At 40.6% G+C, this 16,094-nt stretch overlaps 1 protein-coding gene across 2 annotated transcripts in view; it reads left to right on the forward strand.

Moving 5' to 3' along the window:
- Nucleotides 1-16,094, forward strand: part of TAMM41 (TAM41 mitochondrial translocator assembly and maintenance homolog) — a 182,923-nt gene that overhangs the window by 36,868 nt on the left and 129,961 nt on the right. The window lies entirely within an intron of this gene.

The raw sequence follows: 16,094 nt of genomic DNA on the forward strand, positions 1-16,094 counted from the left end.
TAAAAGTAAAGGGTCTGCTTGATTGCCTGCTAGTCTTATGTACAAAATACCCCTTATCTTAACCAAAAATAGATATGGAACAAATACTTGAATAATCCCACAAATGATGTATTTTGTAGTAAAATGAGTAAAAATTTTCTGAAATCAGTTGCTGATTTAAAAATGAGGCTTATTCAACAGCAAATTCTTAAGAATGTTGGACACCATTCAGAATGACAAAGGCAGAAATAGGAGATAATGGCAAGACAAACACAAGTCTACTTTCTGTGCTGTTCAAAAATCCTGAAGTGTGATGTTGGAGGGCTAGATGAGAGTGTAATCACCCCACTGGAAAGTTATGTCCCAATTTGACAGTGTGCTGATGAGCCATCCTGCATTCCCATTAAAGTGGGGGAAGTGCACCAGCCTGCAGGGTTTAGTCCATGATAAAATAATTGAGAGGAATGTATTTCTCTGTAGAATTGTATTTTCCTGTGTGTATGTATATTCTGTTTTTGTAATCAAACTTCGAAAAAATAAAAATATTTTATATCAGGAAAATATCCACAGTTGTTTTGTGTGAAAAATAATTTGGGTTCATAAGGTGCCTCTCACTGAACATGGGAGTGAAGACTGAAAGGATCACAGTCACAAGAATCTACAAACCACATGTATATTACTAGATAATTCAAGTAGAGAACTAAAAAATTGCTCCAGCAAATTAACTCATTTGTTGTATCCTCTTCATATTTCATATAGGATGTACCAGTTTTTCTTACCTGAGGGTGTTTATAATTCTATTACATCTAGAGGCCTCAACAAAGATCAGGGTTACACTGTGCTAGGCATCATACAAACACACAAACGTTTTACAAATGTGAAGCGTGTACATTCTAAACAGACAAAACAAAGGGTGGACAAAAGGAATATTTGTATCCCCTGATTCATTATGAAGTGAAGAAGGATTAAGTGACATGTCCAAGGTAAAAAAAAAAAAAAAAAAAAAAAGTCTGTTGAAGAGCTGAGAACTGAATCCAACTCTCCTAATTCCCAGTCCAGTGCCTTGTCAGCTATATCAGATTTTGATCAGTAAAGTCTTAAATGCTTTGGCTCCTGTTGCTTCAACGACTGTCTCAGAGATTTCCTATATGCTGGTGCTGAGGCAGTTAAAATATTTTGATACCCCTGAGCTAATATCTGGCTGAGAGCACGATTAGCAAAGCTCTTAAGCACATGCTTAACTCAAGCCCTATTCACGTAAGGGCTTTATGTTTCAATATAACTGGACATTGAAGATTTGATTCTTACTAAATTTCCATCCTTTGGTTACTTTCAGTTGTTTCATTGTTTTTTTTTTAAATAAGGCAAATAGGGAAGTATGACTAGACCCTTCACTAAAAGAATCCCATTAGGATGTTTTATATTGTAACATTTCACATATTCTTTTCATCAGAGTCCTCACTGACACAAGATCTTGGGATAAGCAACTGGTTTTGTTTAAAGTAAGTGAGGAAATGCATTGGAGATGAGTTTGAGCTGTGGAGGAAGGGGTGAGAGTACAGTTTCTAAACAAACCAGAAATCTAATAATGTTTTAATGTGGGATTGCTGTTTTGAGAGGTGCCCACTCATGAAAAATGGTTCAGAACTTTAGAAATAACTTGATCTGATCTGTGAGAGTAAGGTTTGACCCCGGTTTCTGCTATAGAGCAGAGCTGTGTTCATTGTGAGCCTACTTAGCTGAGCAAGGGCATATGTTTAATAAGTAACGTTCTCTGGGGGGGATGTATTGCTCTCTGCTCAACAGCTAAGTAAACATTTTTATGTGCAACAGATGTTTTGTATAGAGCCAAACCCTCCAAAGCTTTAAAATGTAGGCTCCTTCCAGTGACTCAGTCTCTTTCACATTACAGGTGTTACTTTATTGTAGAGCTTGCCTGTAACTTGAGTTGGTTTTATTTGTCTTAGATAATTGAAGTAAGCCAAGCTAAAATATGCCCTGCATAGTGGTGAACTTTCTTTATGCACAGGAACAGAATGGGCCAATTCTTATTCTCCAAGGAGAGGATTAAAAATCCCAGTTTGAGCATGCCTACTTTACTCCATCTGTTGATACATTACAAATATTCCAGTCTGTGTAGTAAATCTTGTAAGAGAGACTTGAAAAACTTCTCTTTTTTGGTTGGTGTAGGAGGAAAGCTTTTCTTTCAATGGGTTCTGCTCTGTAAATCATTTATCTTTGTGCTTTTAAAAGTGTCCTACCTTTCCCCTTGAGGCCATTGGTCTTGTATGTATTTAGCTTTTTGGCAGAAAGCCATGAATGAATCATAGGCAAGTGCAGCACACATTCTGAGCTCCTCTCTTTTGCACAGTTAAAGTTTTACATTTAATTTTTCTGACATTTTTCTATGTATTTCAGATATTTTTGTTGCTTTTGAAGTTCCCAGCAATGGTTAGAAATGACCCCTTGCAGTTTATAGCTATAATTCACTAAAATAACTAGCAATCATGGTGTGGAAAGCCAGTTTTAGGAGAACATGTACTGGTAACTGTCTTCAGTGTGATAAGTTGTATTTGCCCTTCTACAATGTTAGTGACTTCTTCTACTTCAAATTTTCATTTCATCTGTAACTTTATTTTATTGCTATCTCTCCTGCCTAAACCGTGCCATTCTCCTGCATGTTTCCCTGCTGCTTGGTTACATCTCACCTGGATTTAATTCCCAGCTAGTTCATTCTCTTCTCCCCAAAACATTCATTTTACTGCTCTCTGGCAGCTCCAGATCTTGTTTCCCTCACCTCATCATCCTGTATGAGCAGTGTGCCCAGTAGAAGCAGTTAGGTGGGTGGCTCCTCATTTTGAGGTGCTTTAACAGGCATCCATGCTTTCTGAACACAGTTTGAGAAACACTACAGTAAACTGTATTTTGTCTGGACAGATAAAGGGAACTTTAAATCAAGATTTCTCAGACCAGAGCTGGCAAAGTAGCAAAGATAGGTTGAATGGAAAAGTCCCTGTCCATATGCAGCATCTATGTCTGTTAGAGACCCGCTTCTCTCTGCACTCAGCCATCTCAGGAATGGGCCCCTTTGTCAATAAAAATTTGGTCTCATGAACAACCATCTAAATAATATTTCTGTATCCTGATCCTAGCTGTGCAGTGAAACCATGCTACAGATGGTTACATTTTATGTAATATAGCATATTATGTATGAAATTGGCCAGCTGCTCCAGAGTGGATGCTCACTTCAACTAATATCGCCCGTCCATCAAAGATGGGTGGTTCTCCCCCTGTGTAAGTCCTCTTTTTGTTGCAGCAATAAGTGGGACATAATTAAGATTTGCCAGTTCCTTCAGGTGTTTAGCCATATGAAGCTTCAATGATCTAATGCTATATTTAGAAAAAAAAAAAAAGGAGTACTTGTGGCACCTTAGAGACTAACAAATTTATTAGAGCATAAGCTTTCGTGAGCTACAGCTCACTTCATCGGATGCATTTGAAGTGAGCTGTAGCTCACAAAAGCTTATGCTCTAATAAATTTGTTAGTCTCTAAGGTGCCACAAGTACTCCTTTTCTTTTTGCGAATACAGACTAACACGGCTGCTACTCTGAAAGCTATATTTAGAGTATCTGAAATTGAAATTGAAATGCAGGCTCTTTTAAATGTCCTCACCTATGCCTGAGGAGTTCTCCTTTGGCATATGTTATCTGTTGACTTTGCATGTCAGTGTATTTGACTAACAGACTGAGTAAGGTAGCTGCAGGATTAGTTAAAAAGCAGATAGTCACCTAAGAACAATAAGTCTAACTTTCCATGGCCCTCCATAATATCCTGTGGTTTCAGCATGTGCATTGATGCTTTGAACAAATAGCCTTGTCAGAGAAAATCAGAGGATCTATCTTGGTACTTGTGCATAGTTTCAATAGAAAATGAATCTTTTCCATTATCTGCAACTTGAGCAGAGGGTGACCTAAATCAGAGTATCCCTTCCCCTCCCCACCTTCTCTCATAATTATCATACCAAGCGGCACCAAAGAATAGGACTACTCCTCTCTGTAGGATGCCTTTTCCTATTAGATATTTTTAAATTACCAACATGCTCTGGTGATCAATGTGGGGTTAATGTTTGTGAAGTTATGAGATTCATTGTAAGATGTTCAAAAAGTGCAAAGCATTATTACCTTTCTTATCAAGGCAATGTGAATCACCTTTTTGTTGGACCTATTTTCTGCATGTGTGTAAAGGTTTATTCTTTTGTATATGTTATCTTTTGATGGAAGAAATAAAGTATGGCTTGGTTTATATAGCTAATGACATAAAACTTCTGCCACACTCACTATTTCAACTGTGCCACAAAGATTTGCAGTTGATAAAATTTCATTTTACCATATTTTGAAATTATAAATCTGCCATAACAAAACCTTTAACTGATCTTGGACGTGATTATTGGTAACAGGAGAAACAAGAGCAAGATGCTTACAGCCTATGTTTTTGTGGATTTTTACTCAGGTGCGTTAAATTGAGTAAATTGAAGAATAGATTAAGCTGTAATAAATTAAAACAAAGTTTGAGATCAGATATAAGTGTATTCACAGAAAAAGAACATTGCAGGTAACCCTTGGAACCTAGTCTAGAATCATAGGTCTCAGTAGTGTCTTCAGAATCCAGTCACCTGATCAAATCTTGGTCTGTGAATAATCAGACTTTTACACCCTTTTCTGGCACTTTTTTTTTTAAGTGCACGCAGTGGCAAATCCTGATATACAAAGGGCTAACGTCTGACTAGATTTACACCCCCATGCAACCCTGTTGACTTTAGAGGACTCCCATAAGTTTTCAGTCAGGGTAGGAATTGGCTCCTAGAAGTGGTCTTCTTCCTTTCAATAGCAGTTGTAGGCAATAACATCATCAGTCCTGTTCATTTTGCTTCACTTGCTTTTCCATTATGCCATAGGACTCTCTTTAAAATTCTGGATCTGCTACTGAATGCATGGACACAATCTATCATTTATTCTTAACAGCCTCTTTCATTCTTGCTTTGCTTTTTGTTACCTTTAAATAATGTATACTAAATAGTCACTTCCTTTTTTTCTACTTTATTTGTAACTTCACTTGGAATGCCTCTTCAAGTAAAAAGGAGTCAATTTATTATTTCTTTTTTAAAAGAAATCCTGCTTCATATTTTACCTGTACTAGGCCATTTGGAAAAGTGGAAACTTTCATCTAGTACTATAACATAGCTCTTACATCCACTTGCAAAATGTGCTGGCTTTAGCAAATTGGATAAAGGAGGAAGAAGGGGACACATCTGACAGATGGAAGTCATCTTACAGCACTTCTGGGAGACACTGATAATATGGTGATGAGGGCAGTATGAGAACTTGAATAGATTAGAATACCCCCTTGTTTTGACTGGATAAAATGCCTGATCTTAGAAGTGCTCCAGACCAGCAGCAGTAGCTGTACTGATTTAGCATGGGACCAATGATTAAAAATGGTTGGGACCTGCCCTTTCCCACCCTATTACTCCTGGCTCCGTGGCATATGGAACTTTGAGCAAGTGCAAAAGCCCTGGAGGGGGCCCCTAATTGACAATTCTGTCTTCATGTACAATAAGACCTTCTCTGAATTGATAGTTGTCCATAAAGGTGGTGGTGATCAAAAGAGCATCAAGGAATTAGATGCCCAACTCCTGTTGAAGTTGAATGATATTTGGATGCTTAGCTCCGTTTGTCATCTTTTTGAAAATTCTGGCTGTATTTGTTGCACGCTTGTTCAGTGGTTTACAGGCATTGTAGTTCAAAATTTTTAAAAAGGTAAATTTTATGATCAAGTATAGCTTTTTGATTATACAGAATTGTCATCACACCCTGCAATGAGGCAACCTATAAATCCTTAACTTTATAGTATTGCTACAGTAATTTTGTATCTGGTCAGAAAAGGCAACCTGTTCAGATTTGCTTGATCCTGGATCTTAATGAATCATGACTGTGTGATGACTTGTCTCTTCTGCTGTATGAATATTAAGGTAAAAACAATGAACTCATTGCATTTGTAGTTTGAGCTTAATTTTTGTTACAAAACAGAAAAGGGATGGAGCTTGAAGAAATTTTCACAACTGTTTGTGTTCGTTGGGTAAGTGCCTGTTAAATAAGACTCTTGTAATCCAAAGACTGACTGTACTGAATTTTTAACTATGTCAAAGGCTAATTTTTCTAAAGGGATTTTATTTTAAAATTACGTCTATATACCATTTATAACATACCATTATACTGTCCTGTCTTTTACATTGAAGTCTCTATTGGAAGTATAGCTTCTAAAATGACAAAGTGGTCACGTTGTTAATTCTAATAAACATATTTTAAATAAAACTTTAAAAATAAACAAAGTTTTAACTCCAGAGAATATTTTCAGTTTAATATTACAATTCCAAACAATACTACAATACTTTAACAAAAAAGGAAAACCAATAAGTGTCTTCAAAAAAACCAAAAAATACAAAAAGACGACTTGTGGCACCTTAGAGACTAAAAAATTTATTTCAGCATAAGCTTTCATGAGCGTCAGCTCACTTCATCAGATGCTACAGCTCACTTCATCTGTAGCTCACGAAAGCTTATGCTCAAATAAATTTGTTAGTCTCTAAGGTGCCACAAGTCCGCCTTTTCTTTTTGCGGATACAGACTAATATGGCTGCTACTCTGAAACCTGTCAGTAAGTGTCTTGTATTTCAACAGCCTTGGATACCTATAGTACTTAGGACTGGACTTGCCTCTATTCTAGAACAAAACAAGTAAGTCAATTGTGGTCCAACATTCTGATGCAGCAAAACCAGTCATTTCTGTTTCTATTGGACTCTGAAGTTACTTGGTAGTTCTCTTGAACACAGTGCTGCTGTTTTGTTCCTGCTCCAATTGAAAGTACTGTCTCTTTTAATCTTCCTTAAGGGGATGGAGTAGACCAGTGGGTTTCAGACTTTTTTATTGGTGACGCCTTTCACATGGCAAGCCTATGAGTGAAACCCCCTTACAATTTTTTTTAATTTTTTTTATATTTAATACTATTATAAATGCTGGAGCCAAAGTCGGGTTTGGGAGTAAAGGCTGACAGCTTTCAACATCCCGTGTACTAACCTCACGACCCCCAGTTTGAGAACCCCTGGAGTAAACAATTGACTATACTATGAAGAAGGCAAGCTTTGCCTGAAGTATTGAATAAATTTACCAAGTAAAACTATCAAGGCTGATTCCCCACTCTGGCACTCCAAGTGCAGAAGGTGGGGCCCGCAAGGATTTCAAAAAAAATAATACTTGCCACTCCAGGCTTGTATTAAACCCCAAGATTACAGCTTTTCTCTGACCGTGGCTTGGTAAACGCTATCACCACCCAAGTGAAAAACTGCCTCTTGCAAATCCTGGAAAAACTGACTTGGGAAGTTTTTCCTGAGGCCCCTCGGCTTTTTTACCCATCCTTCGGGGAAGCTGGGAAAGAAAACAAACAAGGGAAACCCAGCTGTTGCCACCAGCTAATTGAAAAACATATGCACAGACCTTTTAAGACACAAAACCAATCAGGTTCTTAAAAAAGGGTAAATTTTATTAAAAACAAAAAGAAAGAAAATACATCTGGAACTTAGGCTTTTGCTAGATTTTAAAAGAGCAATTCCAAAAATTAAGCACCCAAAATAGCTTTCTTGAGGGTTCAGCTTAAAGGTTACAAGCAAACAAAAGCATCTGGAGTTAGCACAGAGGAGTCCACAAGCCTTACAGAAAATAAAATAAATAAACCTAACCGCGTCTATCTAAACATTCCGGGTCCCAGTGAATTCTTCTAGGTGGGGATGATGAATTTTCATACCTGGTCCAAACTTTACACAGTATTTCAGCTGCTCCAGTCTCTTCAGCCCAGAAAGAACAAGAGAGAGATGAAAAAAAATCAATATTTTAAAATTTTGGAAGTGTTTTCTTAAATCTTCCCATATATGCTACAGTGTCATGCGTTTAGGCATGCTTTTGATATAATATAGCAATGCAAATGGATCTAGATTTCAAAATGAGAACTTTAGATGTAAAGCTTAGTGATACTAAAATATCTTTTTAAAAAATTATTTGCATATGGAGCTATGTGATTTGGGTTAGATAAGAAATTTCTTGAAGTAAATTTTACAAAGCTGGTGTAATTTTGTGAACTATGACCCATGATGATATTAAGGCAAGATGTAGGTGGAGCCAGATCCAGAGTTTAAACTATACTGACAAATTAAATGTTCCAATGTAACAGCAAACCTTATTAACGCTGACAATATTTTGTGATAGCTTTGAAAAGGGCTTGCTTACAGTGGCAAAAACTAATCATCTTGGTGTTGTGCCTGATTGTGCAGAATTTCAAGTAGTACATTAGGAGCTTCTGTTCAGAGAAAACTGACTTCACAAGCTCCAGTCTGTTGCCAAGGAAAAGGCCTGTAATGTCATTATTAACAAAACTGTAAAATCACAATAAGAGGAGAAGCTGAAACTCACTGAACTCTGCTAAATTTCTCTTGTAAGAGCTATGAATGCCAGCTGGCAACTTACCTCCCACATGAACACTTAAGAAAAAATTCAGCTCTTTGTTGTTATGCACAAGTATATGTGACTGAAAAGGCTTATAGCAGCATTGTGCCCCAGACCTGCCAGCTGCACAACCATATGAACTGAAATCAATTTTTAAAACGAATTTCTTTAACAAAGCCTGGCTTGTAGCGTAGCCTGTGCTGAAGTATTCCACTGCTGCAGGGAGTGCGTGCATTAGCATAACCGCCTCCAGAGTAGTAAAATGTGGCATTGCTTGTGTCTGTGTGTGAGGAGAGGTTAGCTTAGGGCATTCTTTATTCAAATGTGATGGGGGGCGGGGAAGGAATATTTAATTTCCTTATATGGCCATGGAGCAGGTGTCAGGTTTGATTCTGTAACCCTATTGAAATGAGTGGGAGCTTTCCCACAGTAGGCACCACAGAATTGGGCCTTCAGCACTACCAGTAGGCTGTGACAACACTGCAGATAAAAAACATGTTTAAAACTGGGGTTTAATAATAAATAGTGGTAGCTGGTCAAATCAATCCCTTATATTTCATCTAGAACTCTATTGGAAGCCAGTGCAGATGCTGAAACACTAGTGTAACTAGCCCACTGTATGAAATGGTATTTATGAAGTGGGCCACAGATTTCTGCATATTGTAGAAATCCCGTATCATGGTGCAAATGGAGGAAGAACTGTGACAAGTTCCACAGCTCAGAAAAAAGGTTACAATTAATCTTGCCAAACTCAGATGGTAAATACTCTTGAAATTGCTGTTACCTAGATATCCCCCAATGGCTGTTTGATCCAACAAGCACCTGATGTTTCAAGCCCTATACTTTGCACTGTTTCATTTGCTTGTTTCTCCCAACCTACAAGTGCTACTCCTCATTCGTATCTGAGTTCAGTCTGTCAACTGGCCTTCATCTATGCCCCCATCTCTGTAAAGCACAGGGTAAGGCAGCCGCATTGACCGTGTCACATGAGATGGAGATGGGTGTCATTTGCACTGAAGGTACCCCTCACTGATTTTTCTCGCAGCTCCATATGCACATTGACCAAGCAGGGTAATAGGATGGAATTCCTCAGGAGAGAGCCCTTGGGGCACATAAAAACAGGTCCTTCTCCTAGTGGAAACAGTGTGCCTGGCCTTCTGGGACAAGGTGTGATCAGTGACAATGGAATAACTACTATCCTTGATCCCAGTCCAACTATGACGTATAAAATATAGTCTAAATGTGCTGAGGCAGAAACAATCCCATGTGGGCCCTGTGTTCTTCAAGTAGTATCCCTATGGGTGGTCTACTTTAGGTGTCCATGCCCCTCTTGAGCCCTTGATCTGAGATTATTTCCGTTAGGGGTGTCCATTAAGTCTGGACATGCTTTCTATGTATCCTTGTGCCCTACACCAAGGCTATGGAAGGCCGTGCATGGGAACCACCCTCTCTACCATCTTGGCCAGAGTCAGAGCATTAGCTGGTCCATCTTGAGTATGCCTTAGCTATTTTTTTGCACAGCTTACCTATAGATTTTGTTTAGGATTAGTTTAGTGTTGTTAGATATAAGTAATGAGAGGATTGACTTGTTTCCTCTCCCTCTCCTTCCTCTGGGGAGCTTTATTCTCCTAGCAGGGCCTGCCTGGCTTGGCAGGTTTCAAACATTGCCTCTCTTGATGAGAAGCTATCCTGGTTAGATGGCCACTCCAAGTGTGTCCGTTGCTTGGGGGAGTCGCATGTGTGCCACAAGTGCAACTTCTGCCTGACCCTCAAATCCAGTCTGAGGAAGAACAGGATGATTAAACTGAGGCTGCTGATGGAAAATCTCCCTTCCTCCTGCTTCTGAGTCAGGCCAGGAGACTCCCTATTCCCCTCCCCTGTACCTCTGTCTCCAGACAGATCTGGTGACCCTTCAGTCTTGCACAAGTTTCCTCTAAGAAAGGAAAAGGTACGGAGGTCTCAGGGAAGGATTCGAAGAATTGGAGCTTGGACTTGCATCAGAAGGAGCAGGCTCCAAAAAGGCTCAAGGCCCCTACTAGATCCACCTTCTTGGAGGCCTTGACCTCTCAGCTCAGCACCCTAGAGATGAAAGACTGCTTCTCAGATTCTGGCACAGCCGGAAGTCCCAGAGCTCTAAAGCAAAATATGGTTCCAACAGGGCCCCAGTACTGTCTACGAGGGATAAGGAGGCAAGGCTAAGCACTCCAGACTGGTATTTTCTGGCACAGCTCTGCCATTGGTACCAGGAAAACCACAGTGCCAGACACCATCAGTATCTGCATCAGTACACTACACATCAACAGGGCTATCTACTTCAGCTACCATGTCAGTACCAGTCCCCTACTCAGTACCACCAGAATTCAGGTATGCTAAGAACTTGTCTGTGACGGATCAACCAGAGTCCCCACTGCTCACAGGTACCAAGCATCTCTAGGTACCAAGATCCCAATCTCCAGATTACCATCACCTTCTGGTACCTTTTTCTGCAGATGCCCTTCTGCTGGAATAATTTAGGAGGACAAAGGAGAGTTCCAGTCAGTCTCATTTATCTCTGCACAGGGCTACCCTATGTATCTTTATTCATTCTTTGACATTCACAAGGAAGATCCACATGTTCGACAACAAGAGTGATGGAATCAACCTTGCATGTCACCCACTCTCATATATGCTCCCCCTCCCCTGTGGCCATGCTGGGATCCGTGGGCTGCATATCAGCAGCAGTGTGCCAGACCCCCTCCAGCTCTGTCATATTGGGAGCTTGGAATTGTCCAATTCTCTTCTTCCCAACCAGCCCCGCAACAAGAGGAGACATTTGAGGAGCATGAGGCTATGGTGGATAAAGAGGCCACCCCTCACACCTCTATTTAATGCTCATTTCCAGATGAGGCAGTTATGCCTCCACTGCCTTCCATGGCCAGTGATGTCTGGCACTTCAGAACCTTATGAAGAGGGTAGCTGACACTCTTCAGATACCTACTCAAATTGGTCAATGACTTGCAACTCAAATACTAGACATCCAACTGCCAGTAACACCCACCAGGGTTGTGTTACCCATTAATGAGGCACTCTTGGACCCAGCTGTGGCTGTGTGGCAAACACCTGCTACCATTGCACCAATTTGTTCTCCCCAACTATTCAAAATTTTTGTTCTCCCACCTCCACCTAATTCCATGGTGGTGGATGCCATAAATGAGCAGGATAAGCAACCACCTAGAACAAGGATTAAAAGAATGGAAGTTTTGCTCATCTGTAATGCTACAATTTTTGACTGCAAATGATCAGGTGATCGTGGCTAGATATAATTTTCAATCTATAATAGGTTTACAGCTTTTATTGAACGTTTTCCACAGGAATGTAGGGAATAATTTCCATCCATCACGTTGGGGAGTGAATCATGCCAGAACCTCTCTTCAATGTCCTTGGATGCCATGGACACCACTTCCAGGCCCATCTCTGTGGCGGTTACGTGCAGGGCATCATGGCTTCATTGTTGGAGTTCCCAAGAAAGGATCCAGAACACTGTTGACGACCCTTTGATGGTTGAAAGTTGTTCTCTGAGACAACAGATGAGTCCCTGCATGCACTAAAAGATTCCAGGGCCAATTTACGGTCTGTGTGTGTACACACCTATGAATAAGAGAAGATTTAGTAGGTCACAGACTACTGAAAGATCTCACCCTGCTCAGTTCTCTGGATTTCATAGATCTACTGAATTTCCTGTGAGGAGCCAATGTAGAGAGCAAAGCATTGGAAGGATATAATATTTTAGTGTCATTCAAGAGGCAGATAGTTGTGTGTTGAGATTTTTAGGGGTGGCTGTATTCATTACCACTTGTAATAATCCAGTCTTTGAAGGCTTGGATCACTTTGGCTAGGTCATTGTCTGGCAGTGTGTCCAAGTTGTCTTAACAGTTGCAGAAGGAAATTGCCATTTCACTGGCATTTCAGCCATATCTGAGTGTCAAGAAACCAGAGAGTCCAGAAGAACTTCAGGCTAAGGACCAAACTGACTATTTGAAGGTAGCCTCCCTCAATATTGGGAGAGGCTTTGGTGGTGACTAGCCCTTCAAAATATATCAGCATCACCTCTGTTTTGTTCAGGTTTAGTTTCAGGCAGCTTCCTTTTATCCTGGCCAGGTCTGAAAACAGTTGGGTGAGAGTGCTATCAGCATTGGAACTGGTAGAGGAAATAAAGACAAAATCTTGTTTAAAGGACAGCTTCAGTGATTAGCAAATAAAAGAACATAACATAAGAATGGCCCTACTGGGCCAGACAAAGATCCATCAAGCCCAGTATTCTTTTTTCCTGACAGTGGCCAGTGCCAGGTGCCCCCAGAGGGAATGAACAGAACAGGTAATCCATCAAGTGATCCATCCCCTGTCACTCATTCCCAGCTTCTGGCAAACAGACTAGGGACACCATTCCTGCCCATCCTGGCTAATAGCCATTGATGAACCTATCCTCCATGAATTTATCTAGTTATTTTTTTTAACCTTGCTATGGTCTTGGCCTTCACAACATCCTCTGGCAAGGAATTCCACAGGTCCATCTAGCTCAGTATCCTGTCTTCTGACAGTGGCCAGTGCCAGGTGCCCCAGAGGGAATGAACAGAATGGGTAATCATCAAGTGATCCATCCTCTGTCGCCCATTCCCAGCTTCTGGCAAACAGAGTAAAAAGAAATCATGATTAAAATCTAAATAAAAAAAAATCTGAGTAAAAAGAAATCGTGGAATAAAATGTGATAGATGTTAAGGCTTGTTTTCAGTCCTAATATACTTGTATGGTTCTCTCCAGTATTATGGGGACACTGTCAACTTAAAAATCATGTCCTTTTAAAAAAAAGTTTATTAGTAGTAGCCCCATAGCTTTCTAGAAATTCCAGAATTAAAAAAAAAAAAAAAGTGGCATGGGAATGCCACTAGTTAAGGTTGCATCATGATATCTGTGGACCTTACTAAATCCTTTAAATTCTATATACTTAGTTGGATTTCTCTGAAATTTGATGTGCCTCAGAAGGGTGCAGAGTAGGGTTAGTGACCCAAATTTGAAGTCATTTGAGTCAGAGGTTCCAGAGACATGTCACTCAGCAACAGTTATGTCAACCTAACTCCTGGTGTAGACAGCGTTATGTCAACAGGAGAGCTTCTCCCATTGTCATAGCTATCGTCTCTCACAGATGTGGATTAACTACACCAATGGAAGAAGCTCTCCCATCGCTTAGTATCATCTCCACTAAAATGCTACAATGGCGCAGCTGCAGCGTGTACATGTAGATAAGCCCTGGATGAATCATACCTTGATGCCCATGAATTCATCCTTCCATTAACCTAATCTAAGGATTAATCACAACACCCAACCTAAGACAAAAGGCATTTTGAACTGAGTGGCTGGAGGTTGCTACGATTTGTGAATAATTGCTAGCGATTTTAGTTTGCAGAACGTAATGAAAGTGTTTGGGAGGGAAAAAAATTAGACATGTAAATGCTTCCTGGGAGGGGTACAGTATTAGGGGGGTGGGGGGAATGTGGTAGAAGGATTTGGGGCTGCAGCAAGGGGTAGGACATTATGGGAAGGTGGATAAATGGGATGGGTGGTAGGGAAGGGGAGATAGCCTGGGGGTTCAGCTGAGGGATGCCTTGTATCTCTAGCTATGCCTGTGTATTCCATCTCTTGCATGCCAGCCACTCTGCACTCTACAGGTCTGTCAGTGCACCCCAAACTTGTGCACCTCAAGTCTCTGCCAATGCACCCCACGGCTCTGGCAGTGCAAGCCAACCCAGCCCCCGACCCCACCCCCCTAAGTACTCCTAAAGTCTTTGGTTGTGGTATTACTTAGACATATCAATGCTTCCTGGGAGAGGAGGAGTGGGTTTATAGGGGGAGAGGGGTTTGGAGCTGCAGTGAGGGGAGGGGGATATATGGGTATGGGTAGTAGGAGGGAAAGGCTAGGGCTAAGGAAAGGGAGACTTTGGGGCATGCAGGAGTGGAGGGGTGGGACAGAGGTAAGGGTGATTTGGGGGTGAGTAGAAAGGGGACTGGAGAACGGACAGTGGCACCCATCAGTGCCACATTCATATTCCCTCTCTCTCCCTCTTTTGCCCTTTAATAGTATTAGATGGAATCCTATGGCTGAGAGTGAATGGGTTGTAAAAGGAGGGGAAGAGCTTGTACATGTTAGCAACTGTAGAGTAGACAGTGTAAAAGTGTGTGTTAACGGAGAGTATTGGAGCATTGCTGAAAGAGGGCAGAGTTAAGGTTGTATCTCCTGGTTTCCAAATGTGAATTTTGCTCAATTCAGCATTCCACAAGGGATGGCATACCACCAAACAACCTTAACTTTGCAATAATGTAGGGGTTTTTTTTGGCCAGTGATGAATATAGTTGTTACCTGGTGGTTTTTTGGCTTTTCTATCTGCTTGGACAATGAATAGGCCAGTTTGACTTTCAGCTCTTTTAATGCTGCTATGTTTGGATTTAAAACACTACAAACTGTTTGTTTTAAAACTATTGTGTCTTTTATATGTATATAAAGTCTACTGGCCTTCATTTTTACAGAAGCTTCGTTTTACTACATTTAAATTAGGGTCTTAATTTTCTTCTTTTAGAAAACTTCCTGTTTATGTATTTTAGCAAGCACATACAGTTGGTGCTATCAACCGTAGTAGGAATGAAGGTATGTTGCTTTTAATCAATAGGGAATCTCTGCTCTAACAAACTGTTTTTTCTCTGCTTCGTCATTTGCTAGATGAAAAATATATTTCTAATGTTTGTCATAAAGTAAAAGACAATGAAATCTCAGCTTTCTTTCCTAGTGCATAGGATCTATTGCCTAACAAAAGGGCAGATGAAAATACATTCTTTGAGCATAAGCTTTCCTGGGTAAAAAACCCACTTCTTCAGATGCATGGAGTGAAAATTACAGAACTTATTTTTTATTTACAAATCACAGGCTCTGTAATTTTCACTCCATGCATCTGAAGAAGTGTTGTTGTTTTTTTTTTTACACACAAACACTTATGTTCAAATAAATCTGTTAGTCTTTAAAGTGCCACCGGCCTCCTCGTTGTTTCTGTGGATACAGACTAACACGGCTACCCCTCTGATACTTAATACAGTCTTTAACATCCTTTGTAAAATCCCTCCTTCCCTCTGCCTGTGAAACACCCAAGTACAAGCGTAATCTAAAGAGCAGAGATTCTCCCCCCACCCCCAGGAATCCTAGACTTCATTCCAGCAATTGCACCACTCAAAGCCTGCTGCAACCCCTCCCACAACAGCACGTTGCATTGAAAACAGTGCTGTGAACTGCTGGAGCTCTCCAAACATAGCAAGGCTGCTTTTGTGTGTAAAGCAGTAGCCCAGGGCTCCTCCCACCTTCAGCCCTGCTTGGATTTCCCTGCCTGCCTCCTCCCTGGAGGAGGGGGGATTTCCCTCTCCCTTCCCTTCCCTTCCCTTCCCTGTGTGTGAGTGTGTTGGGTTTTTTTTTCGCCTCTACCTGCTGAGGATGTGATGTCAGGGTCTCATTATCCTAATCTATGCTGATCTCATGGGCTGGCCCA

This window comes from Dermochelys coriacea, chromosome 7 (assembly GCF_009764565.3).
Source record: "Dermochelys coriacea isolate rDerCor1 chromosome 7, rDerCor1.pri.v4, whole genome shotgun sequence".
Lineage (NCBI taxonomy): Eukaryota > Metazoa > Chordata > Testudines > Dermochelyidae > Dermochelys > Dermochelys coriacea.